The sequence below is a fragment of the Nicotiana tabacum genome, chromosome 2 (genome assembly GCF_000715075.1).
Source record: "Nicotiana tabacum cultivar K326 chromosome 2, ASM71507v2, whole genome shotgun sequence".
NCBI classification, from domain to species: Eukaryota; Viridiplantae; Streptophyta; class Magnoliopsida; order Solanales; family Solanaceae; genus Nicotiana; species Nicotiana tabacum.
Window position 1 is genome coordinate 7,347,114 of NC_134081.1, and position 19,243 is coordinate 7,366,356.

Here is a 19,243-nt window from a genome sequence, read left to right on the forward strand (position 1 = left end):
ACCTCATTAATAGAACAACTAGACCAAATAATGGGACCTTAAAGATATCCCACTACACCAAAGAAATTTCAATATATGAGAAACAAAAAAACAGCTAAAGGACTTGGTTCTCTAGTCCAGATATGTGCCTCCATCTTAAACTATATTAAAGGCTTAAAGTGGTATAATGAAGCAGCTTTAAGAAAACCTCTGTTGCAAAAAATACCGGAACAAAATTCTTTTAAGTCCTAAAGGAGCAGTTCACTATTCGATGAAATTCAAATTGAGAGTCCATTCCTAAAAATCTGAACAGCTAAAGCCATAGTAGAAAATAAAATATTCCCGTTAAAGGAGTCTCGTTAGAACTAAAACTCTATCAGAACTTTTCTTCTTTATGTCTAATTAGACCTCTCTTTTCCATCTCCTATAAGTCTCAGGTCTACCTCTGTTCTCTCACACTTGCTTCTGAAACTCTACCAAGTTCAAATCCTCTTCTACTAATCACATGCATTTTTTCTTCTTGCTTTGTTACCCTGACTAAGTCAAGCCAAACACTATCCAAGGAAAGTTCAAACACTAATCTCTCTTCTTCTTCTTCTTCGAAAACCAAGTCAGAAAAAACCAAGAAAACTGAGGATTTTTCTTTAACTGTGGCCAAGTACTCTCCATCGCCATCAATGGCCACCAAACCCTCTCCATCTTTTTTATGCATTACAAAACCTTCTCCCTTTTAGAGGTTGTAAAATCTACCTTAATGCACCACAATCCTCGTCTAAGCCTAAAAGGGTCAAGGCCTCTTCTAGAAACTCAACGAAGGGAGTCGTTCAGGAGAAAAGCTCAAAGATACAGGGGGAAATCTCCTACTGCTGAGACTACTCAAAAACTTTATGTACCTCCGACTAAGATCTATATTTTAGCTTTTGAAATTGAAAGCACTCCATTAGCAGTAGTGGAACATGTAGTAGAAATAATTGTTGAAGAACAATCTGTTATAGCCCATGTAAAAGAAAAGGCATCAGTTGTGAGGGAACTAATTATAGAAGAGACATACGATACAAATGAATTTTTAAGGAAATAGAAAAGGAGATTGGTAATAAGAAGGCTGATTCCGTAGAAAGAAGTTATAGTTGGACTGAGGATGAGAGTGATAATAAAGAAGGGGATGAAGTTGAGAAGGAAAGGGAACATGAAGGTGAGAAAGAGGGAGACACTGAAAAAGAATAAAAAAGTGAAAGTGATGAAGATGAATAATGTAAGAGTGAAGCAAAAGTTGATAGTGAAAAGAGAAATGATGATGAAAAACAATACATTGGGATAGCTGATGGGGATGAGGAAGAGAGTCAGGGGTCTTAGGGGTCTTAGGGTTCTATGACTCAAATGGATGAAGTTATTGTCCCCTTAGAAAAGTTGGAAAATGACTATGTTGCTCCCACTGAGGAAGGAGCAATTGAAGAACTAAGGACTTCACTTGCTTCCTTCCCTGGGATGAAGACTTTGAAGTGATGAAGATGACACACCTCTATGAGAGATTGCAAAGAAAAGAAAAGAGAAGTCTGACGCTGTCACGATCCGAATTTTTCTTCTTTAGGATATCGTGATGGCACCTAGTATCTAAGAGTAGGTAAATATAATAATGAGAGATTATGACAAAAATAAAAGTTAAGATATGATATACACTAACAATTCTCATTAATATCTTGATAACGGAAACACAACTACAATGCTCCTAAAACCCGGTGAGACTGTGTCATAAGCTTCTATAGAATATTCTAAAACACCTACTACAACACTGTCTAATAAAGGAAACAACAATACTATAAGAGGACTTCGAGGAGGTTCGATACTATTTGGGTCATTGTGGATCGGCTTACCAAGTCCGCGCACTTTATTCCAGTTGGTACTACTTACTCTTCAGAGCGGTTGGCTGGGATTTACATCCGAGAGATCGTTCGCCTGCATGGTATCCCAGTTTTCATCATTTCAGATAGGGGCACTCAGTTCACATCACAGTTTTGGAGGGCAGTGCAGCGAGAATAGGGCATACAGGTTCAGTTGAGTACAATATTTCACCCTCAGACGGACGGACAGTCCGAGCGCACTATTCAGATATTGGAGGATATGCTACGCGCTTGTGTCATTGATTTTGGGGGTTCTTGGGATCAATTTTTGCCACTCGCAGAGTTTGCTTACAATAATAGCTACCAGTCAAGCATTCAGATGGCTCCGTATGAAGCTTTATATGGGAAACGATGTCGGTCTCCAGTGGGTTAGTTTGAGCTGAGTGAGGTTAGACTATTGGGTACTGACTTGGTTCTAGATGCTTTAGAGAAGGTTAAGGTAATTTAGGAACGACTTCTCATGGCACAGTCTAGACAGAAGAGTTATGCCGACAGGAAGGTTCGTGATATTATTCACATGGTTGGGGAGAAGGTTCTGCTCAAGATCTCACCCATGAAGGATGTGTTGAGGTTCGGAAAAAAAGGCAAGTTGAGCCCTCAGTATATCGGGCCTTTTTGAGGTCCGGTTATCACCAGCTGAAGATTCGGGATTCAGATATTCTTAAAACAGCTTTTAGGACCCAATATGGCCATTATGAGTTCTTGGTGATGTCTTTTGGGCTGACCAATGCCCTAGCAGCATTCATGCATTTGATGAACAGTGTATTCCATCCCTATTTGGACTCATTCATTATTGTATTCATTGATGACATCCTGGTGTACTCTTGTAGCCGATAGGAGCACGCCAAGCATTTGAAGATTGTATTACAGAGATTGAGGGAGGAGAATCTTTATGCAAAGTTCTCCAAATGTGAGTTTTGGCTCAGTTCAGTAGCATTCTTGGGGCACATGGTGTCCAATGAGGGTATTCAGGTGGATCCGAAGAAGATAGAGGCGGTGCAGAGTTGGCCTAGACCGTCCTCAGCCACGAAGATTAGGAGCTTTCTTGGTTTGGCGGGTTACTACCGTCACTTTGTGGAGGGATTTTCATCTATTGCATCGCCCTTGACCAAATTGACCCAAAAGGGTGCTCCATTCAGGTGGTCGGATGAATGTGAGGAGAGCTTTCAGAAGCTCAAGACTGCTTTGACCCCAACTCTAGTGTTAGTTCTGCCATCAGCTTCAGGTTCTTACACCATGTATTGTGATGCCTCGAGGATAGGCATTGGTTGTGTTTTGATGCAGGAGGGTAGGGTGATTTCCTATGCCTCGCGCCAGTTAAAGACCAATGAGAAGAACTATCCTGTCCATGATCTTGAGTTAGCAGCCATTGTTCACGCCTTGAAGATTTGGCATCATTATTTATATGGGTTTCATTGTGAGATCTATACTGATCACCGGAGTCTGCAGTATCTGTTAAAGCAGAAGGATCTTAATTTGCGTCAGCGGAGGTGGTTGGAGCTTCTTAAGGACTATGATATCACGATTTTGTACCATCCGGGGAAGGCCAATATGGTGGCCGATTCTTTGAGTCGCCGGGCAGAGAGTTTAGGGAGTTTAGCATATCTTCCAGCAGCAGAGAGACCTTTGGCATTGGATGTTCAGGCCTTAGCGGGCCATCTTGTCAGATTGGATATTTCGGAGCCTAGTCGGGTATTGGCTTGTGTGGTCTCCAGATCTTCTCTTTATGACCGTATCAGGGAGCGTCAGTATGATGACCTTCACTTACTCGTTCTTCAGGACAGGGTTCAAAGAGGTGATGCTAGGGATGTGACTATTGGTGATGACGGCGTGCGGAGAATGCAGGGCCGGATATGTGTGCCTAATGTAGATGGGTTTCGAGAGTTGATTCTTGAGGAAGCCCACAACTCGCAGTATTCCATCCATCTGGGTGCCACGAAGATGTACTAGGATTTGAGGCAACACTATTGGTGGAGGCGGATAAAGAAGGATATAGTTGGGTTTGTGGCTCGGTGTCTCAACTGTCAGCAGGTTAAGTATGAGCATCAGAGACCGGGTGGCTTGCTTCGAATCTTTAATCAATTACTCAAATTCAACCAAAATGTCAAAACCAGGCTCGCACCTCGGAATTCGACAACTCATTCAATTACGAGTCCAACCATACTAGTTTCACTCAAATCCTACTCTGAACCGATGGTCAAAGCTCAATAATTCACTCTATGAAACTTTAGACAACCCCTCCCCCCCCCAAATTCTCGTTTGAAATCATCAACCAAATGCCAAAAACGAGTATAGATTTGTAAAATATAATTAAAACCGAGTTAAGAATGCTTACCCAAATTTATTTGGTGAAATTCCTCTCCAAAGTCGCTCAAAACCGAGCTCCAAGTCCCAAAAATGAGAATAAAACAACCAACCCTCAATAATATAGCTTCTGCCTAGCGTCGTTCGCATTTGCGAACAATTTAGCCGATTTTGCGGTGACGCTTCTGCGACAGTACATTCGCTTCTGTGAAACCAGCTAAAAACTCAACGCTCGCACCTACGGACAAAATATCCGCTTCTGCGACATCGCACGTACGAGCCATTATTCGCTCATGTGCAAGACCTCGCTTTTGTGCTCCAGCCCATCACACCTGCGTATCCGCACCCGGGCCCAAATCTCGGCTTCTGCGATCTTCCTTACCTTGCTTATGCGACTCCGCCGTAGGTGCGATCACACCAGATCCTGCCACCAACATCCTTAGCCATAATTGATCTAAACGATCCGAACCTCGTCTAAAACTCTTTCGAGCCACTCGGGACCCCGTCCGAATATACCAACTAGTCCAATAACATAACACGAACCTACTCGAGGACTCAAATCACGCATAACAATATCAAAACAATGAATCGCATCTCAGATCAAAATTGATGAACTTTGAACTTCCAACTCGCGCCGAAAGATATCAAATTAAACCGGAATGAACTCAAATTTTGCACACAAGTCCCAAGTGACAGAATGAAGCTATTTCAATTCTCAGAACCCCAATCCGAACCCTATATCATTAAAGTCAACTCCCGGTCAAACTTATGAACTTTTCAAACCTTTAAATTTCCAACTTTCGCCAATTAGCACTGAATCCTTCTAGAAATATTTAAATGCAAATACGGGCATACGCCCAAGTCCAAAATTACCACTTGGACCTAACTGAACCATCAAAACTCCATTTCGGGGTCAAACACATAAAAGTCAAACTTGGTTAACTCTTCCAACTTAAAACATCAAACTTGAAATTCATTCTTCCAAATCACTTTCAAATAACCTGAAAACCAAAACTGATGATTCACACAAGTCATAATACATCATAAGGAGTTACTCATGCCCTCAAACTACCAAACGAAGTGCAAATTCGCAAAATGACTGGTCGGGTCGTTACAACCACGCGGCGTCATAAGGTGGGCTAAAGTACATGTAGCTATTTCGAAAAAAATATTTTTAAAACTATTTAAATGTAAGGGTCAAATGGCGTATAAGGAAAAATTGTGATTTAAATTGAGAAATGTGAATACGAGGCGGTACCTCGGTAGTGATTCTTGTTGTATACGAGGCGGTACCTCATTTGTGATTCTTGTTGTTTATCTCATGTTGTAAAAGGTTATTGGTGAATTACTTCTTGTTGTTTTTAATCTTTCTTATCTTATCGGTTTGGATCTGTATTTGACTATGGTCGTTCTCTTTAATTGCTTCCTTTATGTTGTCTTTATGCTTACAATTGCGGCATTAGTCTATGTTATTAACTTGTTTCGTATTAGTTATTTCTTCGCCTTTCATTACTTCTCGTTATTATGTTTTCATTATGCTATTTATATCCTAGTAGGTATCTTGACCTGTCCTCGTCACTACTCTACCGAGGTTAGTCTTGATACTCATTGGGTACCGTTGTGGTATACTCATACTACACTTCTGCACATCTTTTTTGCGCAGATCTAGATACGTCTGCCTGTGTTGGATCAACTATGGAAGAGATAACATGTAACAATGACTTCATGGAAGAGCTAACATATAATAATGACATCAAATAATGATAAATCAACAATATAAGGGATAACATGTTGCAATAAAAGAGGCAACAACTTCAACTAAAGCATAAGAGCAAAATATCAAGTAAGATCTATAACAAATGTTAACAAAGTCATTTAAGGCATGTAAGGATAGACTAATACAAGTAAGAGTAGTTTGACTATGAGAATTTAAAACATGATATGACAATTCAATTAAAGCACGGAAAGAGTCTAAGTAGCCTAATCGGTCAAATACCACATATAACTCGTGTACCCACTCATTACCTTGCGTACACGACCTTCACATAGCACAAATGACACAATAAATCCCAAATCCTAAGGAGCTATTCCTCCATACAAATTTATGCAAGATATTACCTCAACTAGGCCAACTCAGCCCTCAGAAATAGCTTTTCCCCAAAACTTTGCCACCACACGGCTCAAATCTGACCAAAACCGACTTAATATCATCAAACAATGCAAGGAAAAACATTTACAATAGATAAAACTATGATCTTTATACTTTTTCCAAAAAGTTAACAAAAGTTAAACCCAGGGCCCGCCCTGTCAAAACCCGAGTCCAAGCATAGATTTCGACTATCCATAACCTCACGAGTCCATATATATGATTAGTTTCAAAATTCGAGTCCAAATCGACTCTCAAAAATCAAATTATTATTTTTCAAAACATGACAAAGTTTTACAAATTTTCACTTTGATTCACATGGTTTTGATGTTAAATCTAAGATATATTGATGAAATATAGTTGGAAATTGATTAGAATCACTTACCCAATGTTTGTAGATGAAAATTCCCTTCTCCAAATCACCTTCTACTGAGTCTAGGATTCTAAAATGAGAGAATATGTTGAGAAATACTGACTCCCAGTCCTTTTGATCAACTGCAGATGTCGCAATTGCGACATGAGATTGTAATTGCGAACCCTCACCATTGCAAAGGATTCCTCGCAAATGTGACCACTGATCAACCTATAAGGACCTCGCAAATAGGACAAATGGGTTCGCAAATGCGACAATTTAGTCACAAATGTGAACTACCTAGATTCTTGAGCTACTTCGCAATTATTAGCCAGGTATCGCAATTGTGATACATGAGTCCTCTCTGCTATGCTCGCAATTGCAAACCTAGTGTTCGCAAATGTGACACAAGAGGCATCAGGACACCAGATCATGTTTTTCAGTCTAAAACATTCCGTAACATGTCTGAAACTCATCTGAGACCTCGGGGCTCTAAAACAAACATCCACACAAGTCTTAAAATATCGTACGCACTTGTTTGCGGGATCAAAACACAAAAATAACATCTAAAACTATGAATTGAACACTACAACTCATAAGCCATGAATCAAAGGGTTTAAATCAACCTGAAATCTTTCCCGAACGAAACTAATCAACCCCGTAAGTCATAAAGCCATAAACATACATGTGTAAAATATCAAAAGGGGAAATAGGGAGAAATTACACAAAACGACCGGTCAGGTCATCACATTCTCCCCCTCTTAAAACAAAAGTTCATCCTCGAACGTGCATAAGGACATACCTGAAGTGATGAATAGACGAGGATAACGATTCTGCATGTCGTACTCGGTCTCCTAGGTCGCCTCCTCGACCGAATGACCCCTCCATTGAACCTTCACTGAAGCAATGTTCTTTGATCTCAACTTCTAGACCTTTCTGTCCAAGATAGCCACCGGCTCCTCAATATAAGTCAATTCCTTGTCCAATTGAACTGAGCTGAAGTCTAAAATATGAGACGGATCACCATGATACTTTTGGAGCATTGAAACATGGAACACCGGATGAACCACAGATAAACTAGGTGGCAATGCAAGCTTGTAGGTCACCTCACCAATCCTCTCAAGGATCTCGAAAGGTCTGATATACCTAGGGTTCAACTTGCCCTTCTTCCCGAACCTCATCACACCCTTCATAGGTGAAAATAGGAGCAAAACCCTCTCTCCAACCATAAATTCTACATGACGAACCTTCCGATCAGCATAACTCTTTTATCTCGAATGGGCTGTACGAAGCCGATCCTGAATCAACTTGACCTTCTCCAAGGCGTCTCGAACCAAATCCGTGCCCAATAACTTAGCCTCTCCTGGCTCAAACCAACCATCTAGAGAACGACACCGTTTCCCATATAGGGCCTCATAAGGATCCATCTAAGTACTCGATTGTTAGTTGTTGTTGTAGGAAAACTCCGCAAGAGGCAAGAACTGATCCCAAGAACCCCCAAAATCCATAACACAGGCACAAAGTGTATCCTCCAATATATGAATGGTGCGTGCAGACTGTCCGTCCATCTGGGGGTAAAATGATGTACTCAAATCAACCCGTGTGCCTAACTCATGCCGCACCGCTCTCCAGAAATGTGATGTAAACTGTGTTCCCCTATTAGAGATGATGGATACCGGTACGCCATGAAGTCGAACAATCTTGCGGATATAGATCTAAGACAATGCTCTGAAGAATATGTAGTCACTACCGGAATAAAATGAGCCAACTTGGTCAACTTGTCCACAATCACCCATACTGCGTTAAATATTTTTGAGTCTGTGGGAGCCCAATAACGAAGTCCGTGGTAACACACTCCAATTTCCACTCGGGAATCTCAAGTCTCTGAAGCAAACCTCTTGGCCATTGATGCTCATACTTCACTTGCTGACAATTTAGAAACCAAGCTACATACTCTACTATGTCTTTCTTCATTCTCATCCACCAATAGTGCTGCCTCAAATCCTAATACATCTTAGTGGCATCCAGATGAATGGAGTACCGTGAACTGTGGGCCTCCTAAAGGATCAACTCTCATAGCCCATCTACATCAGGCACACATAACCGACCATGCATCCCCAACACATCATCATCTCTAATAGAAACCTCATTGGAATTTCCGTGCAGTACCGTGTCCATAAGAAAAAGAAAATGGGGGTCGTCATACTGACGCTCCCTGATGCGATCATATAAAGAAGACTGAGAAACCACGCATGCAAGAACCTAACTGGGCTCTGAAACATCCAATCCAACAAACTGGTTGGCCAAAGCCTGAACATCTAGGGCTAGTGGTCTCTCTGCTACCGGTAGATATGCCAAACTGCCCAAGCTCTCCGCCTTTCGGCTCAAGGCATCGACCACCACATTGGCCTTCCCGGGATGATATAAAATAGTGATATCATAGTCTTTAAGCAACTATAACCATATCCGCTAGCGCAAATTAAGATCTTTCTATTTGAACAGATGTTGGAGACTCCAGTGGTCGGTATAGACCACACAAGGGACACTGTACAAATAGTGCCGCATGAACAATAGCTGCCAATTCTAAGTCGTGGTCCAGATAATTCTTTCCATGGACCTTCAATTGCCGAGACGCGTAGGTAATCACCCTACCATCTTGCATCAACACCACACTAAGGCCAACATAGGATGAATCACAATACATGCAGCAATAGATGAGAACATAGGCAACACCAACATTGAGGTTGTAGTCAAAGCAGTCCTAAGCTTTTAAAAGCTCGCCTCACACTCCACGGACCATCTGAAAGGAGCTCCCTTATAGGTCAATCTGGTCATACGTGCAGCAATGGATGAGAAACCCTCTACTAAACAATGATAATATCCGGCCAAATCAAGAAAACTCTAAATTTCAGTAGCTGAAGACGGTCTGGGTCAACTCTTAACTGATTTAATCTTCTTCGGATCTACCTTGATCCCCTCACTCAACACCACATGACCCAAAAATGCCACTGAATCAAGCCAAAATTTACACTTTGAGAATGTTGCCTACAACTTCTTCTCTATCAATGTCTATAGCACGATCCTCAAGTGTCGCCCATGATCTTCCCGATTGCGAGAGTACACCAAGATGTTGTAAATAAACACAATAATGAATAAATCAAGATATGGCTGGAATAAATTGTTCATCAGGTGCAGAAATGTTGTTGGGGCGGTGGTCATCCCAAATGATGTCACAAGGATCTCGCAGTGACCATACCAAGTCCTAAAGACAGTCTTCAGAATATCCGAATCCCGAATCTTCAACTCATGATACCTTGACCGCAAATCAATCTTTGAGAACACTCTGGCACCCTGTAGCTGACCAAATAAGTCATCAATGCGCAGCAATGGGTGCTTTTTCATCAGTGTAACCTTGTTTAAATACTGATAGTCAATTCACATACGCATAGAACGATCTTTCTTCTTCACAAACAAAACTGGCGCACCCCAAGGCATGACACTAGGCCGAATGAAACCCTTATCAAGCAACTTTTGCAACTGCTCCTTCAACTCCTTCAACTCTGCTATGACCATACGATACGGTGGAATAGAAATGGGATGAGTGCCCGACAATAAATCAATACCAAAATCAAAATTCCCACTAGGGAGTTATGCCTGAAAGATATGATGGAAATACATCTAGGAAGTCTCTCACTACTAGAACTGACTTAACGATAGGAGTATCAGCATTGATATCTCTCACAAAGGCTAGATATGCATCACACCCCTTCTCAACCATCCGTCGAGCCTTTAGAAATGACACAACCCTGCTAGGAACATAATCCAATGTACTCCTCCACTCTAACCATGGCAAACATGGCATAGCCAATGTCACCGTCTTGGTGTGACAATCCAGAATAACGTGATAGGGTGACAACCAGTTCATGCCCAAGATCACATCAAATTCTACCATACTAAGTAACAATAGATGAACTCTGGTCTCAAAACCACTAATAATAACTAAACACGACCAATACATATGGTCCACAACAATAAAATCTCCCACAAGCGTGGATACATAAACATGAGAACTCAAAGAATTACGAGATATATCCAAATACGGAGCAAAGTAAGATGACACATATGAATAAGTGGATCCCAGATAAAATAAGACTGATGCATCTCTATGACAAATCAGAACCATACCTGTGATGACTGCATCTGAAGTAACTGCCTCTGTCCTATCTGGAAAAGCATAGAATCTGGCCTGGCCTGGCCTCCCCCTCTAGGGTGACCTCTACCTGCCCATCCCCCACCCCTAGCTGGCTGCACGGGTGGAGCGGCAACTGGAGCAATAACCATGTCCTGCGAAGTCTGTGGACCCGACTGAATTCATGGAGCTTGAGTAGTCTGTGGAGGTGCACCCCTCCTGAGCATGGGGCAGTCTCTAACCATATGACGGGTATCACCTGATGTTTTATACTTTAATACCACATAAAAGGGGCGATGATTTATGTGGTGCCCAATTTTCACATGCGCTGGATTATCGAAGTACCTAATTCTTCTATGCATTCCTTACACTACCATTATAGAATAAATAATGCAGAAACTAAAGAACACGTGAATTTTAATGTGGAAAACACCCGGCTCAAAAGGTGAAAAAACTACGACCTACTACCCAGTAGAATATTTTCAAACACTTCACTACAACTCTAAGCCAACAACAAAGTTTACAACCTTTATCAAACCTAAGAATTAACTCTGATCCTTGTAGAAATCAGCCACAAGCTATTGCGACTACTTCAAGTTAACTATAACTTGAAAGATACAACTTGAGTTTACAACCTCTTGCAATCCTAATGATTAACTCTAACCCTTGTAGTAACCAACCACATGCTTTTGCGACTAATTAAAGTTAACTCTAACTTGAATAATACAACTCAGGTACCTAGTACAATTTGCTTCTAAGAAAGCTGAAAGGTACAACTCAAAACGCCTACTACACTTTGAACAAGAAATAAAGAAAGACACATAAAATTTTTATGGAAGTGATTCTTTAATCTGGTTCGTGTAGCTTCAGGATCGCACTCTTGAAACTCACATGAATTACTCATAACATGCCTTGCTATTTTGCTCTCAATTCTTGCTTAACTTTTGTATATGTGCGTCACCTGTAAAAGAGAACACAACTGATATTTATAGAGTTAGTAGAATAAGGATTAACTAGAGTTCTAATGACTTACTCTTCCTTGGTGGAAGAGTTCTAGTTATATTCAACTTCTAACTCCTTCCTTATCTTGGATAGAGTTCCCTTCAGGTAAGGAGTCTGCTCCTTATCAAATATGCAACATTTTCGTTCAGGGAATATCAAATATAACCGTTTATACTTATCTCTTGCCCGTGCATGCCTTTTGCTTGAATCTGTCTTCCACTTGTGTACATTGTCCATAGACCTGGTTCATGCATGTTTTCCTTTGTCAATTATCAAAACCAAAAACACTCAGGTCAAAATCACCACACTACAAGCAAGATCTCGGAGGGTGTAGCTGCTGGGATAGCTCAGACCTGGTCGGTTGGACTGATCGTTGAAGGCACACCGTGGAGGAGGTGCACTAGAAAGTGGCTGAGCAAAGTGTGCAACCTGATACCTCGGGATAGCCAGAGTACCACTAGAAGCTGGAAGTGCTGAATAAACTTGACGGCTCACATAGCCTCTACCATGATGGGTTATAGCTGCAGTGTGGCCCCCATTAAATCCTCTAGTACCTCGAGGCCTTTTGGCCTCCATGTCCTCTCTCTAACGGCCCCGCATACCCTCTAACCTCTGTGCGATTTCTACAACCTACTGATATGGGGTATATGTCACTAACTCTCGAGCCATGCTGAACCTAATACCATAGTTGAGCCACTCGATGAATCGGCAGACTCGCTTCCTAACTATAGAAACTAAAGTAGGTGCATGTCTAGATAAATCACTGAATCTGACAGCATACTCTGTTACTAACATAGTACCATGGCGCAACTGTTCAAACTCTATGCGCGATGAATCCCGAAGGGTCTAGGGAACAAACTCTCTCAAGAACATCTCTGAAAACCGAGTCCATGTAAGTGAAGTTACATCTAATACCAAATTTTCACGACCCCAGTTTCTCTTCCTTAGGATATCATGATGGCACCTAGTCTCTAAGACTAGGTAAGCTAACAATGGGAGACTATGACAGAAATAAAATCTAAGACATGATATAAACTAATAATTCTCATAAATATCTCGATAACTGAAACACAACTATAATTCTCTCAAAACCCGGTGAGACTGAGGCCTACCACAACATTGTCTAATAAAGGAAACAACAATACTATAAGGATAACGGAAGGTGACTCTGAGGCCTACAGACGCCGAGCGGGTATACCTTGAAATCTCCGGCAAATAACTACAATCAACACTAACGTCCAACACAAGCAGACGTACCTAAATCTGCACAAAAGGATACGCAGAAGCGTAGTATGAGTACACCACAACAGTACCCAGTAAGTATTAAGCCTAACCGCGGTAAAGTAGTGACAAGGTCAGGTCAAGACACCTACTAGGATATAAATAGCAGAATGAAAACATAATAATGAGAAGTAACGAAAGGCGAAGAAATAACTGATATGAAACAAGTTAATAACATAGACTAATGCCAGAATTGTAAGCATAGAAACAACATAAAAGAAAGAAATAAAAGATAACCACCATAGTCAAATACGGATCCAAACCGTTAAGACAAGGAATAATAAAAGCAACAAGAAGTGTTTCACCAATAATCCTTTACAACATGAGATAAAACAACAAGGATCATAAACGAGGTACCCTCGTATACAACAAGAATCACAACTGAGGTACCGCCTCATATTCACATTTTTCAATTTCAATCACAATCTTTTCTTATACCGCCGCGTGAGCCTTACATTTAAATAGTCTTAAAAATATTTTTCCCAAAATAGCTACATGCACATTAGCCCACCTTATGATGTCGCGTGGCTTCAAGTAATTCCCTTACAAGCAACACGCACAAAAGTACCACCTTATGTCGTCTCATGCATATTAACCCATATCCTTATACCGTTGCATGCGCATCAATATCACATCACAATAACAACTAGCACCACAAACCCCCCTATAATTACTTGAAGTGAAATTGTCACGACCCCAAATCCACTAGTCGTGATGGCACCTAACCCAACCCGCTAGGTAAGCCAACTAATAACCATCCAATTTCATTAATATTAATAAGACAGTTGAACAAAAGGAATTATCTGAATCTTATACATTTCCCAAGAACTGGTAGTATAAATCATGAACTTCTAAGAATAGAGTTTACAAAGCTGAAATGAATTAAATACATAGTCTTGTTTGAAAAGTACATAAACAGAGTTTCATAGACCTAAAGCTACCATGAACAAGGGGCAGCTACAACCGGAACACAGGTACATCTTCAATCTAGCTCCCATCGAACACAGCAACATCAGCAACCAACATTTGCATGCAAGGTACATAAGTGTAGTATAAGTACAACCGACCCTATGTACTCAATAAGTAACAAATCTAACCTTAGGTTGAAAGTAGTGACGAGCTAACAAAAAAAAAGGGTCGGGTCCAACACCAATATTCCACAACAGTTCATAACAGCATAGTACAAGTAATAAACGAGTATCTCAGAAATAAAAGGCTCAGTTCGTTCATAGTTCCAGAAAAATAGGCATTTCTTTTCAAATATCTCAGTGAAAATCCAAATCTTTTACCGAAAAGCCAATATACGAGTAAGTTTTAAAACTGTGATTTTTCTCAATACTCCTTTCAACAAATAGTAAGATGTTTCATTTTCAGATAGCATAAGGAAGGTACTTCTCTATGCCTACATGTCAAGATACAGGTAAAATCATAAATATCCCCAAAATTGGGTAGCAAAAGGAAATGCACCTCTATGCACATATCTCAAGTATGCATGTCAAATACAATGCATCTCGATGATGAGCTCATATACTCACACTCTCAGAGTACTCAATCTCACTGTCTCGCATTCTCTCTCACTATGCTCAGCACACTCAAACACTCAGCATTGTACCATACCCGTTGCGGCATACAGCCCGATCCATATATATAGTCAACTGCGCTCACTGGGGGTGTGCAGACTCCGGAGGGGCTCCTACAGCCCAAGTGCTATAATCTGCACGGACAACTCACGTGCCATAATATCAATATCTTGATCCGTACGGACAACTCACATGCTGCACGGATAACTCACGTGCTATAGTATCAGTATCTGAATCCGCACGGACAACTCACATGCTGCACGGACAACTCACGTGCTATAGTATCAGTATCTCGATCTGCACGGACAACTCACGTATTGCACGGACAACTAATGTGCTATAGTATCAATATCCTCACAACAGGCCCCCGGCCTCACTTAGTCATCAATCTCTCCAGTCTCACTCACGGGCTCACAGTGTCATGAAACTAGCCCGTCAACAATGATATGATGTATTAATAAATAACAACTGAGACTGAGATATGATATGAATGCATGAATATGACTGAGTACAAAATATCAATGAAATCAGTTAGATGACAGTAAGAAACGACCACAATGGGTCCAAACAGTATCGACATAAGGCCTAAACATGATCTAGAATGATTGACAGCTCAATTACTTTATCACACAGTGAAAACATGGATATCAACAAAATAGGACCACTATACAGTGCCATAGAAATAACAGAGTCCCAATTCACATGGTGCACGCCCACACGCCTGTCACGTAGCATGTGCGCCACCTATACCAATCACATAACACGTATTACGAGGTTTCACATGCTCAGCACTAAGATTAGAAGAGTTACTTACCTTGAACAAGCCAATTCCAATACCGAGCAAGCTAAGCTATGCTCCAAGAATGCCATCACGCATGTTGCGACCTTCGATCGGCTCAAAACTAACCAAAAGCAACTCAAATACATCAAATAAAGCCCAAGGAAACAATTCCAAATGATAAAGATCGAATCCTAAATCAAATCCCAAATCCGGCCAAAACTCACACCCGGGCCCGCACCTCTAAACCCGACAAAATCCAAAAATCTGACAACCCATTCAATTACGAGTCCAACCATACTAGTTTCACTCAATTCAGACTCCAATTCAATGTTTAAAACTCAAAAATCTATATTATACAACTTTAGGCCAAAACCCCCAATTTCTCTTTAAAATTCCTCAACCAATTGCCAAAAAAATGAAGATAGATTCATGAAATGTGTTACACCCTATATTTTCGTACGTAAAAATGCGTCGTAAGCAAACTAATGTAGGACAAAAAAATGAGATAATATTTAAAAGTATATAAAGTAAGTTAATCATGTTACCTCTGAGGTTACAAATATTGAAGATCATGAACAACAAGTACAAAGAGGGTTGGACAGTTCAGAAGCTAAAGCAATTAAATAAAACAATGTTTCATCAAAAGTCGACAAGTTGGGAATGTTATAACATGTACCTTTGGGGTGAGACTAGGGTGATTAACATGATAAAGAGATTATGTTATGATTTATATTAGTCGTATTACATCCGTGTGTTATGTTTTTAAGTCAAGCGAGTTGTGGAACAAAAGTCGATGAAAGTCATCACAAGTTACATTCATAAGTTTTACTGAAACTTTGGGTCAAATGTAACTGCAATTTTCTCCCAATATACTTAGAGTTATGGTGTGTTCCACACATCAAATTAAAGATCTATGAGTCTATTTTCCAACGCATTAAACCATTTGTCAATACGACATCGGAGTAGAGAGATATGTGCATTTTTGCGATACTGCGCAAGCTGCTAGGTGACAAGTAGGTGTGTCACCTACTTGCTTAAATGAAAGCCCAAAAATGGGCCATTTCGGGTCGTCCAAAGAGGCCTTTTAAGGGCCTATTTTCTTCATATATTAGACTTAAAATAGAGCATAATAACCAGATATAAGCTCTGCAAAGAATCCTCCCAAAAATTTCCCACAAACCCTAATTGATTTTCTCTCCCTTTCAAGTTCCAATTGGAGGTAAAACCTAGAGTTTGAAGAACCAAGATAAGAGCTGAGTTATCCAACAAATAAGGTGAGTTTACTTCTCTCTTTCATCCAATTTTTCTTCTATAAATTCATGGTAAGTCGTTCTATACTTGTAAGAATTCACGGGACGGTGATCGGAAGCCGTGAGTTCGAGTTATTCACTTGTAGCGGACAGTTTTTTTGGACTGTTTTGTGTTGCTGTTGGGCTGCGTGTTTTACTACTATTTTGTGGAGTTTTGGAGGAGGAAGGGGGTTTATAAACACCATATAAATGTAGGGTGGTTGTCTGGTCGTTCGTCATAACATTTTCGGGTCGTTTGACACTACTACGGTGGTCGTTTTGTGTACGAAGAGATTGGGGTGTGTTGGGCTGTTTTGTAGTATTTGATGGTGTATATAGGGCTGGAAAATGATGTATATATGTTGTTATTGTTCTGTTCTTGTATTGTTGGTGTTATCTTGAATTTGGAGGAAGTAAGGATTATAGGGGAGATGCTGCCCGTTTTAATACAAAATAAGTTTGTCGTTCGTTGTGCGATAGTTGTACCTTTCGTAACTTAACGATAGTATTATTATCGTTCTTGTAGATTAAGGTGCAAAGAGGTGAGTTCAACTTGGTGATTGGAAAGATTGTGATAAGGTATTTTAAGGCTAAGCCTTCCTTCATTTTGGCATGATCTCGTAGCTACATGTGTTAGTAATGAGACAAAAAGAGAAGTTCATATTCATGAATTTATTCACACTATTCTAGTCTCATAAGTTACAATATTATTCCTTATCGAGATTCTATATTCAATTTAGTATTGTCTTCTTCCAGTCAAGAGAGCAACAAGCCTATATATACAGTATTACAGTATTTTCATTACCATCAAGCTATAATCGATGGGCAGGCCCCTATTGGGCAACCTCTGATCAGATGGAAAGTTATATACCGAGCCTACTGTGGCCGAGCGCCTATGAGCGAGCCCAGCATGGTCGAGATACATAGCCTAGTATGGCCGAGCGCCTATGAGCAAGCCTACTATGGCACAACAGTTATATATACCGAGCCTTATAAGGACGTACAATTATTTTACTTACTACATTGAAGGAGTTGAGTCAGTATCAGCAGGTAAGTATATCTCCAGATCATCTTTGACTCCCAGTTACTTCTAGTTATTATATTATCAGTTCAGTTTCGATTTTCAGTTATGTTATTGCCTTACATACTCGGTACATTATTTCGTACTGACGTCCCTTTTCCGGGGACGCTGCATTTCATGCATGTAGGTTCAGATAGACAGACGAGTAGATCTCCTCAGTAGGTGTTTCTCGAGTTCAGCCTGATCGGTAAGCTCCACGCCTTTCGGAGTTGCCAGGTCTAGAGTGTTGGGTACATCTTATGTATATCTGTATATATGTTATGGAGTAGGTCGGGGCCCTGTTCCGATCATAGTACATCTATCAGTAGAGGCTTGTAGACATATCCTGTTGGTTAGTGCAGTATGTTAGGTTTGTAGGCCTGCTATGTATAATTTGGTGGTTTGTCAGCTGTAGTAGCTATGACGGCCTTTTCAGCCTAGCTTTATATTGATGTTTAGTTAGCGCTAGTTTCCATTCAGTTTTATATTTTGCTTCGCAAATTGTCTTGCAAGGTGGGCCCATGGCCAAAGTATGACATTATGTGTTCAGAGTCCCTTAGTCGCAATTTGGTATGCCAGGTTAGGTGAGGCACCGGGTGCTTGTCTCGCTCCTAGGTTCGGGGCGTGACAAACTTGGTATCAGAGCAGTTCTGTCCTAGGGAGTCTACAAGCCGTGTCTAGTAGGGTCTTGTTTATAGATGTGTTGTGCACCACATTATATAAGCAAGGAACTACAGGGCATTTAGGAGTTGGTTACACTTCTTTGAAATCTAAATCGTGCTATAGAACTGAGTTATAGGAAATTTGAATTAAACTTATGTGTTGGTGTTTGCATGCACAGATGACGGTGACTAGGAAGACTACGGCTAGCCAGAGGAGAGATACAGTAGTAGGTGAGGGGACCAACAGGGTACCCCCAGTAGATGGGGCCCAGTCTGAGGCTCAAGGGGAGACCCCTACTCAGCCATTACCGGCTCCTCCACCAACTACGGAGATTCCTAGGGAAACCGCACATCCAGTTCCCCCTCCACTTCCATCAGATCAGGACTTAAGGAGTGCGGTGCATTTGTTGACACAGTTGGTAGCTACCCAGCAACATGCTAGGGCATCAGCTAGTGCAGGAACTTCTGAGGGGTCTGGGAGTTCAAGGGTCCGAGAGTTTATTGCTTTGAGTCCCCCAGAGTTCACGGGGACAGATCAGAGGGAGGACCCGCAGGATTTCATAGATCAGCTTCACAGGATCTTTCGTGTTATGCATGCCACGGAGAAAGAGGCAGTTGAGCTAGCAGCTTTTCGACTCCGAGATATAGCCATCCTTTGGTATGAGGGATGGGAGAGGTCCAGGGGACGTGATACACCTCCAGCTATTTGGGAGAATTTTT